We start from the raw sequence: 13665 nt of genomic DNA, 5'->3' as shown, positions 1-13665 counted from the left end.
GTGTAAGCTGTGCCAGAAATGTTTGAAGTAACACAGGTATATACTGTATATATGGCACTCTCTCTGCCTGTCACATTTGATTAAAATATTTGCTTGTCTGAGTTTTACTTCTTAAAGCAAACCAAAGAAAGTAAGGACCCCTGCCCTGGGAAATGGTGCTACAGTGTCAGCAAGGCTATACACGGTGATCTCTGAGAGAACTACATGCAGTGGATTAATAGCACCACAGCATTGTAAGTTCCTCCTCTTTTAGTGGCCACACCCATCTAACTGGCAACAGACCTATTTGCCCCAGAGAAATAGAATGGCATGCAACCAATTGCAACTCTGAACTGTATCCATGCACACATTGCTTGAGTCTGGAAGATGTGTTAAAAACTATTTTGCATTTTAAAATTTGATTGATTTTAACAATACCTTAACAATCAAGTTACACTTAATTAAGTAAATATTGACTTCCCACTTACCAGTCTGCGCGGTTCTTGTTAACTATACATATAAGCCATTGCTATAATAATACAAAACATATATACTCCATCTTACAATTTGATTTTACTCTACCCAACCTGCTGTAATTACTAAATTTCAAATCCTGCTGAAAGTTCCATGTTAGAAAAATAGTTCCTTAGGTAAAGCAAGAAAGGTTCCCAATCTTCTTTGAAACTTTCCAAGTTTTCATCCCTTATAAGTGTTGTAAGTTTTGCCATCTCCGCATATTCCAAAATTTTTATCAACCAGTCTTTTTTTGAAGGCATTTTATTGTCTTTCCATTTCTGCGTGTATACTATTCTAGCTGCTGTGGTTGCATACATAAAAAAAGTTTAAGTTTCTTCTAGAGAACTCTCCTTGAGTTATTCCCAGCAAGAAAGATTCTGGCCTCTTAGGAAATGTCATTTTAAAAAATTTCTTCAACCCATTATATATCATATCCCAAAAGACCTTTGCCTTCCCTCATGACCACCACATATGAAAGAAAGTTCCTTCTCATTGTCCACATTTCCAACATTTATTTGAAACATTTTTATACATTAATGCTAATTTTTTCAGTGTCAGATACCACCTGTACATCATCTTATAACAATTTTCTTTTAAAGTATAACAGGCAGTGAACTTTAAATCAGTTTTCCATAATTTTTCCCAAGCTGCCATCTCTATATTATGACCCACATCTTGAGCCCATTTAATCATAATCGTTTTAACCACTTCGTCTCTTGTCTCCTCCAAAAGCAACAACTTATACATCTTAGAGACTAATTTTTCATCATTTTCACACAGTTCCTTCTCAAATCTCGACATCTGATCCTCAAATCCAGCTTTAAGATCCTTCGTTGTAAAATTTGTTTAGCTGATGGTACTGAAACCAGTTGCTAACCAAATTTTGGACTTCAGCTAGATTTTTTAATTTACAGCCCTTATCTTGAAAACATAACAAATCTCTATAGGTACTCCATACAGACTGCATATTTATCTCTTTATGTGCCAAAGCTTCAATCGGGGATACCCATAATGGAGTTTTAGATTCCAGCCATGTTTTATATTTTATCCACACTCGCATTAGACTTCTTCTTACATAGTGATTAAGAAAATCTTTATGAACTTTAGTTTTATCATACCACAAATAAGAATGGCATCCAAACCTTCTATCAAATCCTTCCAAATCAAGTATTCTGGGATTTCTTAATATTATCCATTCCTTTAACCACGTCAAACAAATAGCATCAAAATACAACCTTAAATCCGGCAGGGTAAGACCACCTCTTTCTTTAGCATCTGTTAAATTTAATTCTTGGTCTTTTCCTTTGCCAAACAAATTTAGTTATGTCCTTTTGCCATTGCTTAAAACAAGTTAACGTATTAATTATAGGAATAGTTTGAAAAAGAAACAACATTTTAGGTAAAACATTCATCTTGATGATGTGAATATGGTTCGTCCCTGACAACTGAAATTCTTCCCATTAAAGATAAGTTCATTCTAGTCCATCTTTGCAAATCAATTTTTACTGTATTCCATATTTTGACATAATTATTTGAAAACAACAACTAATTTTTTTCAGCCAGACACCCAAATATTTAATTTTCTTGTCCCCTTTAAATTCGCTTATTTCATAGAGTCTATCCTTAGATTTCTGGTCCATATTCTGGAAGATGTGTTAAAAACTATTAATGCTCCAGCATTTCATGTGGAATGCTTTGTTTGGCATCTAAATTGGTAGACACTCTTTGCTGGATATGTTTGATTATGTACTCTCTGAACAATTTCATATGGATGCCTCAAAGCAGAAATGCATAAAAAAGGTGGGGGGATTATAATTTAAAAACATTCTTAGTAATGTGATCTGTAACCTTCTTGATTTGAGCCCTCATTAAACTGTGGGATGGATTTAGAAAACTTTGAGCACACGGAAAATCATTGCTAGCACTGTTTTTCAAATGCTTGTGCAAGTGCTAGTGAAAACGTTTGGAGAGTATATTTATTCAAGTACTACAATATTAGATCCTATAGCAGTTCTCATGCTTGCTCAAGTAAATGGAAACATATCTTTGGATTTTGGATTTCACTTTAGATAGTCAGTACATTCTTGCTTTTTAAATTGTTTTCAAGTTCTGTGTCATGTTATAACTTACATCTGCTAAAAGGGTGTTTCCAATTTGAAAAGTAAAATCTTGCAAAATGTTTGGGAGCAGATGAGAGGTATTCATTACTAATTAGCTGCACTGGGGTTTAATGTGTCATGAAGTGATTTAACTATTTCTGCATGAACCGCACATCAACTGAAATATAGGACTAATTTGTATAATGAGCTTGAATAAAAACTTGCCCCCAAATTGGCCAGGGGAATAAAATAAACGTATCTGAAATGCAATGATTAGTGGTTTTTCCTTTTTGTTTCTAGTAGCCTGGTCCTGAATACTTGCATCAGCATGCCTCTGTATGTTGCCAAAGTAGTATCTTTGCAATGTCTGGTGCTCAATTGGGCCCTTATTCCAACCTAATTCAGATAGACAATACAATCTAAGTTTCTAAGATCAATTATGCAAGCCCCAAAATGCGTCTCCAATACAGCATTAAGACTGGAATTGGGAGTCACGCGAGTGGAAACCCGAGTGTGGATTACTACCCTTAACTACTGGTTCAAGGTGGTGTTCTCGCCAATGGGCCTGGCCCCACTGATGCTTGAAGACAGTTTTCAGATGTAGTGGAAGTCAGCTGTTAAAGAAAAGCTCACCTCTTGTGGCTTTCCCCCTGAAGTGCTGCAATCCATGGGCCCTGAGCAAGCAAAAAAGGCTGTTAAACAAAGAATATTGGACATGGAATGAGTGAGGCTTGGCTGGCAGGACCAACTACACGTGTGTGTGTGTGTTTTCTGGTGCAATGTTGAGTATAATGGCTGGGAAACTTGATCTTGCCTATCTGTCAGGACTAATTCAAATTTTGCAATCTTAATGTGGAAGTGACTGAAAAGAGGGAGACACTCGATACCTTCGCTTGATTAGGCTGCTGTCTGTAGTGAGAAGGTTATAATCTTAATCTCCTGCCACTCACACACATCCTTCTATGAGTAGGACACTGTGGTCCATGTGGTGACCACAGTGTATGAACTGGCCCACAATAGGAATGTGAGACACTTTTTTGTCATATTCCATGCAAACTCTGTAGCATCTTTTCAGGGTGTGTGTGTATATGTCTTGGGACTCGCACAGAGTTCTGATTAGTAGGTGAGATTGTGTGCTTGGTGACCAGTGAAAGATAAGCTGTCTTTAAGCTGTACTAGTCTGTCTATGCATCTTCCTGGGACCAGTGCATGAGGAACATGGATTATGCAGTATTCATGACTGGTATCTCATTTTCAGTACAGGGATACCTTGGGAAAACAAGGACTTACTACAGAACTAAACTGCAAAGTTGCAATGTGGACTATTTGGAGAAAGTTTCTTATGCAAAATGAAGACTTAAGCAGCGTAGCCCAGTCTACTTTAATGATTTACTAGGATTGTCACCAGAAATGTACATAGCTGTTCTTTCCTCAATGATTATAAAATCAGTGTGAGAAATAACACTGTCTTATGTTTTCTATGTCAATTTACAGTAGTAAAATTCAAAATGAAACTTTTCATGAATTCCTTGTGAATTATAACTGTTGTCAATTAACTTGTCAATTATTTGCATACCAGCTACATCATTTGAGGGTATGTGATTTTCAGGCAGACCTATCCCGGGGGTGGGGGTGGGGAGAGAACTCAAACACTGCCTTTTGTGCTTTAGGTTTGAAATTTAGGGTTACCATACAAATATGCACAGTTTTCATAAGATGTTAATTGTTGACTCATATTTTGAAATTTTAGGGAAGATCATTATTGACCCTTGGTATTTTCATGTCCCAAGTGTTATAATTCAAACATGTATGTTTGCCATTGATCTGTTTTCTATGGAATAAAATAGTTCAGGTAATACAATAGTCTCTGTGTGCTTAGGTTTAATTGGTGTATTTTATTACCCCACATTTTATTACTCAAACACTAACTTTTGTGCTAAGTACTAATGTGTGGATGGCCCACAAATCTTGGCTGCCTTTTAGTAGTCCCCATCAGCCCAAACTGGAGGTCACCACCAGCCTTGCCCTTCAACTGTGACATGACACAGAGCTTTAGAGACAGAGCTTTGACATCAAGGTGGTCATGACACCGAACTTTGGCATCCTCCCCAAGATTCAAGGCAGGGGTGGGGTGGAGTGGGACGGACAGTGGTGAGGTTGAATACTCTTAAGGATTTAATTCTATGCAAGGCCCACAATAGATACATTCTGCACAAATATGCATTTGATTGCAGTTTTGGCAGCTGGTGATTGGTTATTAATCTCTAGCTGTTTGTCTTCACAAATGCTCTCAAGGTGACTCTCAAAAGTATATTATATTTAAAATAATATAAAAACACATTTAAAAATTGGAAACCGTGCTAGGGGGTGATTAAGCTCATAGGGACAGTTTGGAAAAGGCATTTACAAGCTCACAGAAGGACTCTTCCCTCTTGGTCATCGAAGACCAAAGGTCGGATTTTTACCATTCTCTTAAAGGCCAGGTGGGATGAAGTTGCATGTGCTTTCCCAGGAAAGGAGTTGCAGAGTCTAGGCCAGGGCTGGGCAAATTTGGCCCTCCAGCTGTTGCTGCACTACAACTCTGACATAATCCCTGACTATTGACCACTGTGGCTGGGTATATGGGAGTTGTAGTCCTAATGGCACAGTAGGAAATGGCTTGACTAGCAAGCCAGAGGTTGCTGGTTCAAATCCCCGGTGATATGTTTCCCAGACTATGGGAAACACCTATGTTGAGCAGCAACGATATAGGAAGGTGCTGAAAGGCATCATCTCATACTGCACAGGAGGAGACAATTGTAAATCCCTCCTGTATTCTACCAAAGACAACCACAGGGCTCTATGGTCGCCAGGAGTAGACACCGACTCAACGGCACACTTTAGTCCAAAAATAGCTGGAGGGCCAAGTTTGTCCACCCCTAGTCTAGGCACTACAGTAGAAAAGGCCCTGACTGTGTACTTGCCCATCAAAGTTCTGTAAGTGTCTTGCATGGGGAAAGCACAGCACTGCACAGTGGATATGGTTGCCTCTGCATAGTGCCAGTTGAACTGTGTAGATTAGGCTTATTAGACACAGGCCTAATAAATAATTAGGTAGCCGCACTTAGGATGAAAGGGGTTGCCACTGGCTTCCAGGCCTTGCAATGAAGAACACTGATATAAAGAGTCAACAGGTAAAAGGAGCAACAAGGTGCTAATTTTCCATCCACATCTCACATAACCACACAGAGGCTGCTCATGTGGAGCGGCAGGATTTGCACAGATCCTAGCACTCTCCCCACCCCCGCATAGCCCTACTCCCAAGCCCCGGCTCTAAGCCAAGGGAGCAAGTGCTCCTTTAACTCACCTGCCAGGCTCCTGTGTCTCCTCGGGCTCCCAGGATTCTGAGGAGACACAGAGACAGATGCCTAGAGTGCCTGTCTGATGGGGGAGCCCGTCTATGTACTACGCTTGTGGTGTGGTGCATTGTGGGATCTCCAGAGCCAGGGACATTTTATCCTGGCCTCCAGATCTCCATGCAGCATGGTGCAGAGCAGATTGTCTTGGTCCGTGCTCCTAGAAGGCTTCTTGTGATGGTCTAGGGTGAAGGTGAGTTGGAGCATCCTTCTCCCCACACACCCCAGTCTTTTAACTAGAATAAAGAGGGTCCTGTGCTGTACTCCAGCAACAACAATGGGGACATACAAAATTCCTCAGAAAAAGATGGTGTAGGGACAATAAAGAGGGCCATTGGCTTCCCATCCTCTAGGTTAGCAACTTGTGGTGAGCTCCATCCATCTCCTGTGTAACCTACATTTTTGGTGGTTCCTGTTAACCAAAGCAACAGCCTTTGATTCATCCCTGTAACCGTGTCTCCTAAAAAAGTAGTGTAATGGTTCTGACAGCAAAGGCAATGGCATCTGTGAATATACCTGGTGCTGCTATGAAACAGTGGAGAAGCTAGCTGCCTTGCCAACAGTTAGGTACCATGAAAACTTTCTTATGGCCTTCATACCAGAAGAGAGAAAACATATATAATCTACAGTCACACTACTTATTCCCTAGCAGGAGCAAACCATGTTACAGTATTGCATCTGTAAGAGTGACTCTGGGTTCTGGCTTCACTGTTGTAATGATGGGGAAGCAAACAGGTATGAGCAGCAGAGTTAAAAACATCTAGAGACAATGGCTGCTCTCTCAGGTGAATGGCAAATTGAATGACTGCTTTATGTATCAATCGGCGCTAAGAATATGTGACCACTCTAACATGTAATCATCTAGAGCACCAGAAAAAGCTGTTCTTTTGCAAAACACCACTAGGAGAACTGCTGCCTGCTACAGATATTGCTATCCTAATTCAGCAAGTGAGGTTCTTTTCCTTTCTCAGTTGTGCTTGTTTGATGCTTAAATGTAAAGGATTTTGGCTGATTGGAAGAAAGGTTACTGGAATGGTGTGTATACCTGCCTTTTTTCCAGGTTATGGGGAGGGCATCCGTCACGTGATGGGTTTGTCAGGCTCCGCATGCTCCAAGACAGGGCCAATCAGAAACTAGCACATACTCTATACCCTACAGCCACTCCCCTAGTGACCCAGTTCTGGTCCTGTCTAGCTCCAAGAACAGTCGTGCTTTTGTGAGGTCTTCATCTATTGCTGTTATCTATTGCTACTCTACTCTAATATTCTGTGTGCGAGGGGGGGAGAGGAGTTGCTTGTTTCTCGGCATTTATTGTTGTATTGTTCCACCTTCCGCTTTTTCCATTCTCTCAAAATTCTCAAACTTTGCCCTTGAGTACTACTGAGGCAGCTCCTTCTCCCGGTCCTGGCCGCAGGCCTCGCTGCCCCTCTTTCTCGTCCTCCCCAGATTCCAGCCCGGCTAGGCACCGGGTCCCAGTTGGGGAACGCGTTTGGTTCGCCAGGCGCTACAGCAGAAAGCGCCTTAGGAGGGACCTTACTGAATCTTCTTCCTCGCCTGAAAGTTTGCCCAGACCTAAAAAGCAGTGCTCTGGTGGGACAGTCATCAATCACGGTTCCACCTTGGCTTCTACCAGGGGTACATCTCCAGTGGCTGCAGCTGCGGGGATTCCCCCCCCCCTTCTGCCTCCCAGGCGGTCTCAGCTGTTTCAGCGCCTTCTAGTGTTCTCCCTCGGGGTTCCGCCCCGGTCCACCCAGGGGATTCCTCCTCAGGTTCAGAAAGAGAGGAGGGGGAGCTTTCTGATGAGGAGACACCCACAGAGAAGCCTAATACAGCCAGGCTATTTTCCACTTCTGAATTTGAGATTTTACTTGCCAAGGCCAAAAGTGCCATTAAAGATGTCTCCAAAGAAGGGGGCGAACAACCCGTTCCAGGTTTGGACCAGGAGGTGTTTCCATCAACATCCTCTGCCCCTGCTACTGTTCCCTTTCCCTCTCTGTTTAGGGATGTTATGTTGGCAGAATGGGCCACCCCTGTGGCATCTAAGCCGGTTTTTCAATATCCTAAAAAATTGTATACCCTTCCACCTGATGTTATGAATATGCTAGCTTTTCCTGTTGTAGATGCATCCGTGGCCCAATTGGTGTCAGGATCCTTGGTGAATAGAGAGGGAGAAGAGTTCTTAAAGTCCCTGGAGGAGAAAAAAACGGATCATCTACTGCGCAAAATCCACGACGCTTCGGCTACGGTGATCAGGGCTTCCACAACAAACTCCATCTTCGCAAGAGCTACGATATTGTGGACTAAAGAACTGGCTAAGTTGGTGCCTCCCGATAACATTAAGTTGAGACAAGGTTTGAACAAAATTGCCAGGGCTTCTGCTCTCATGGCGGACTCTAGTTTAGATTACCTTCAACATGCCACTCGGTCTCTAGCGGCTAATGTGGCAGTAAGAAGGGGCCTTTGGTTAAAACATTGGAGGGTGGACGCGAAATCCAAGGTCTCATTGGGGGCCACCCCTTTCAAGGGTTCTAAGCTCTTTGGGGAGTCCCTTGAGCCTGTGTTGGTGGAGACCCACGATAAAAGGAAGGCTATGCCGGGAGGTCGCTCGGACAATAGGCGGTCCTTTCGGGGGGGCGGACAAGGTTTTCAAAATTCCTTTCGTTCTTACCGATCCTTTAATCGATTTAACTCCCCAGGTTTCCGAGACAGTGTCAGAGACCGTGAGTTCCGCCCAGGCCAAAACAGATCGGGCTGGCGTCAATCCTGGACCTTCAGAAATAGAGGTTCTGGCAAGGGCAGAGTCGGGGGGTTCTCACCCGTCCAGTCTAAACAGAACCGCAAACAATGACTCTCCACCGGTGGGAGGTCGACTGGGCGCCTTTTCTCAGGTCTGGTTAGACTCCACTACAGATCGTTGGGTAAGACAGACTATCGTTCAGGGGTACCTCGTCGATCTCTGGACAACTCCCCCCGATTTTTTCTTCGAGACTCCTGTTTCCAATTGCGCCACGAAGAGAGAATTGATGGAGGTTGCCATCCGCCACCTTCTGGAGATCCGGGCCATAGAGCCCATTCCCGTGACAAACAACCCGGAGGGGGTGTTTTCCCGCCTCTTCCTGGTCCCCAAAAAGGACGATTCCTGGCGTGCGATCCTGGACTTGAAGTGGTTGAATCGTTTTGTCCGAAAGAAGTCCTTCCGGATGGAGTCGTTCAGATCCATCAAGGCAGTAGTCCTTCCGGGGGACTGGCTGGCATCTCTCGACTTGTCCGAAGCATACTTGCATGTACCCATCCACATTCTCTCTCGCAGATACCTCCGATTCGCATACAACCACAAGTGGTACCAGTACAAGGCCCTTCCCTTCGGCCTCTCCTCGGCCCCCCGGGTCTTTACCAAGTTGATGGTGGCGGTGATTGCACGGATCCGACAGGGGGGCATTCACTCCTATCCGTATCTCGACGATGTGATGATTCGATCGGAGTCAGCCTCTCAGGCGTAGAAGGATGTCGGCCGGGCGGTTCGGTTGATAGAGGACCACGGTTTCATCATAAACAAAGTAAAGAGTCATCTATTCCCCTCTCAAAGGTTGATTCACTTGGGGGTGCTCTTCGATACGGTTTCTGCCACGGTGAGCCTGCCAGAGGAACGTCGGGAGAAACTGCGCATCGCCCTAGCGCCTTACCTTGGCAGGAAGAAGGCTTCCCTCTCACATCTGGCGCACGCCCTGGGTCTTATGGTCGCCTGCCTGGACTGTGTCCCTTGGGCCAGATGGCATTCCAGGCCACTACAGTGGCTGCTTTTGCCACACCAGGAATCGATTATGGAAAAACGCGCCTTATGGATCCGGATTCCTCGTGCGGTGAGAAGATCCTTTCAGTGGTGGCTCTCCCCGGCGACGAAGTGGGGGTTCTCTCTGCACACTCCGGACAAGGTGGTTGTCACCACGGATGCCAGTCTCTTCAGCTGGGGGGCTCACTGTCGCAACTTCCATGCCCAAGGCAGATGGGCGCAGAGCGACTTAATCAACAACATAAATTGGCTGGAATTGAAGGCGGTCAGACTAGCTCTGGAGAGTTTCCAACATCTTCTCCTTGGTCAGCATGTCCTTGTTCGCACGGACAACGTCACGGCGAAGGCGCACATAAACCGTCAATGGGGGATTCGATCCAGAGCACTCATGAAAGAAGCGGACCTTTGTTTTCAATGGGTGGAGCGGCATCTACGATCCATCTCCGCGGAACACCTATCGGGGACCGCCAATCTACAAGCGGACTGGCTGAGTCGGCAGTCCCTGGACCAAGCCGAGTGGTCTCTTCACCCAGAGGTGTTCCAGATGATTACGGAAAGATGGGGCGTTCCACTGATGGACCTGTTCGCCTCTCCTCTCAACCACAAGGTTCCCAGGTTCTTCTCAAGGCACCTTTGCCAGGGTGCGGAGCAGATCGATGCCCTGGTGGCCAGTTGGCCTCAGGGCCTTTTGTATGCGTTTCCTCCTCTTCCTATTCTGGGATCCACTATCAGGAAACTGAGGGCACAACAGGCGGAGGTCATTTTGGTAGCTCCCTATTGGCCACGGAGACCGTGGTTTTCGGATCTTCTTCACCTATCAATCCGGTCTCCTCTGCCCCTCCCTTGCAGGATGGACCTCCTTCTACAGGGCCCGGTGTGTCATCCGGATCCCGAGTGGCTTCGGTTACACATGTGGAGGCTGAGCGGCAGAATCTAGGCAGGAAAGGCTACTCCAAGAATGTGCTGGACACCATCATGGCCTCCAGGCGGGATTCCACAACTAGAATCTACCAGGTCACCTGGTCCTCCTTCTGTTCCTGGGCCAGTTCTTGTAATGTTATTCCTCTAAAGGCAGGCGTACCGGAGGTGCTAGCCTTCCTCCAGCGGGGCGTCGTGGCATGGCACCTTACGGCATCAGGTGTCCGCTTTATCCTCTGTTTTGGATGTTTCTCTCCCAGGCTCTCGGGGGCTTCATCCTGACATTCAAAGGTTTCTCAGGGGTGCCAGGAACTTGGGTCCTCCTCCTTTGCAGCGTTTCCCCTATTGGGACCTGAATAAGGTATTAAATGCCATGACCAGGTCTCCGTTTGAGCCCCTCCATTCCGTTTCCTTAAAATTGCTATCCTTTAAGGTTCTCTTTCTAGTTGCTATTACTTCCACCAGGAGAGTATCGGAATTGGCGGCGCTTTCCATTAGGGATGAGCTCTGTGTTTTTCAAGAGGATTCCGTAGTCATGAAGTTGGACCCTACCTTTGTTCCTAAAGTGGACTCGGTGTTTCATAGATCTCAGGCTATCGTGTTGCCTTCTTTTTGTCCTCACCCTCAGCATCCGAAGGAAAAGACCTGGCACACTCTGGATGTCCGTAGGGCTCTTCGCATTTATATCAGACGCACCAAGGAATGGCGCAAGTCAGATTCTCTGTTTGTTTCCTTTCAGCCCACCACCTTGGGTCTCAAGGTGTCTAAGGTCACCTTGGCCAGGTGGATTAAGACCACCATCTCCTTGGCATACGAGTCCCTTAGTTTGCCTGTGCCTCAGGGCGTCACTGCCCACTCTACCAGGAGTGCCTCTACCTCCGCAGCTTTTTCAGCTAGGGTTCCCTTAATCAAGATCTGCAGGGCAGCAACTTGGTCTTCCATATCTCCCTTCATTAGACACTACAAGATTCCATCCTTTTATGAATCTCAGGCGGCCGTAGGTCGCACAGTTCTTCAAAAGGTGGTCTAGACATCCGCTGCCCTCCCGATTCAGGCTTGGGTACGTCCCATCACATGACCGATGCCCTCCCCATAACCTGGAAAAAGAAACATTGGTAGACTTACCGTGAAGGGTTCTTTTTCAGGTATGGGGAGGGCATCCGGCCCTCCCGCGGATGTGGGAGAGGGACAGTGGGTGGTGGTGCAACTCCTAGGGGTTCAGTTTGCCTATCCACTTGATCTGCCCTTTTTCTTCTTCCGCTACTGTTCCCGGGTCCTTCCGGCCTTTGTTGTTTTCTCCCTTTTCTGTTGTTCTTTCCATGATATGTCCTCCTAGGCTTCTCCACCTTACACGACCAGAACTGGGTCACTAGGGGAGTGGCTGTAGGGTATAGAGTATGTGCTAGTTTCTGATCGGCCCTGTCTTGGAGCATGCGGAGCCTGACAAACCCATCACGTGACGGATGCCCTCCCCATACCTGAAAAAGAACCCTTCACGGTAAGTCTACCAATGTTTCTTTTTCTTGTTAGGCAGCTTCCCAATAGAGCAGTGAATTATCTCAAATCAGTGACAGAAATGAAAAGTGCAGAACTTAAAGTAGAGATGCTGAGTGAAATTCTGGATGTGTTGGAATTGGCAAGAATTTATCTTGAAAGCTAGTATATTTGTCATATTGATGTAGCCAGAATGTAGTTCTTATACGTTGTTCTAGTAAGAAATAGTCAGCCTGCTTTCCTTTTACTGTCTCTCCATCTGGACTAAATTTGGTGCAAATCGAGGTCCACAAGTTAGATCTCTTGTGCCTCAAATGTTCATGTGTCCGCCATCTTGGGTTGGGGTGGATGTCATCATTACAAACTGCACAATTGAGGTGTCACTGTGTGTCACTCACTATCACTGTTACAAATTTGGTTCAAATCGGTTAGACAGTTCTCAAGTTAGTGCACTTGCACCTCAAAAGTTGATGCATCCGCCATCTTGGATCAGGGTGGTTGACATCATCACAAACTACACCATTGGGACATCCCTATGTGTCCATTCAGCTGTAGCAAATTTGGTTCAAAATCAGTTAGAATGTCCACAAGTAGTGCACTTGCACTTCAAAAGTTTACGTGCCCACCATCTTGGACTGGAGTGGATGACATCACCACAGTCTTTGCTGTTGAGATGTCCCTATGTGTCCCTACAGCTGTAGCAAATTTGGTTCAAATTGGTTAAGTTAGCTCACTTGCGCCTCAAAGGTTTATGCTTCCACCATCTTGAATCAGAGTGGACGACAGCATCACAAACTATGCCATTGAGGTGTCCCTGTGTGTCACTCACTGCAACTGTATGTAATTTGGTTCAGATAGGTTAGGCAGTCCACAAATTAGCCCACTTGTGGCCTCAGAAGTTCACATGGCCACCATTATGGATGACATTATCACACACCATTTGGGCATCTCTGTGTGTCTCTACAGCGATAGAAAATTTGGTTCAGATTGGTTAGGCAGTTCATAAGTTAGCCCACTTACCCCTCAAAAGTTTACGCATCTGCCATCTTGGATCGGGCTGGATGACATCACAAACTATGCTGTTGAGGTGTCCCTATGTGTCCCTACAACTGTACCCGATTTGATTCATATTGGTCCAGGCGTTGCGAAGTTGATGGGGTGGGTGAACCACTCACAGACGGGGACACACACAGAATGCCAGGTGATCTCATAAGCCTACTGGAAAGTAGGCTAATAAATCAAAAAGAAGAGGTGGTTATTGAAGAAAGTCTTATTCTACAGAGCCTAGAAAACCTGCTGGCTGTGAAAGAACCATTTAGTTCTTTCAGAGCCATTACATTGATCAACTTATTGTAGAAAACTTTCTTTATCCAATTGCTTACTGCCTAATAAGAGGCTATATAAATAATGGCAATGTATGAGAAGTTAGGAATATGGAAGCAATTATTCATGCTTTCATGACAAAATAATCAAG

The 13665-nt window shown here is 45.0% G+C and overlaps 1 protein-coding gene across 11 annotated transcripts in view; it reads left to right on the top strand.

Annotated features, from left to right (window-relative positions):
* The window catches only part of ADD3 (adducin 3), a 198339-nt gene that overhangs the window by 21059 nt on the left and 163615 nt on the right, over nt 1-13665 (top strand). The gene's annotated exons all lie outside the window — the stretch shown is intronic.

Source organism: Hemicordylus capensis, chromosome 3, assembly GCF_027244095.1.
Source record: "Hemicordylus capensis ecotype Gifberg chromosome 3, rHemCap1.1.pri, whole genome shotgun sequence".
Classification (NCBI taxonomy): Eukaryota; Metazoa; Chordata; class Lepidosauria; order Squamata; family Cordylidae; genus Hemicordylus; species Hemicordylus capensis.
The sequence above is the reverse complement of the archived record's forward strand: the minus strand, read 5'-3'. Positions and strand labels throughout refer to the sequence as shown.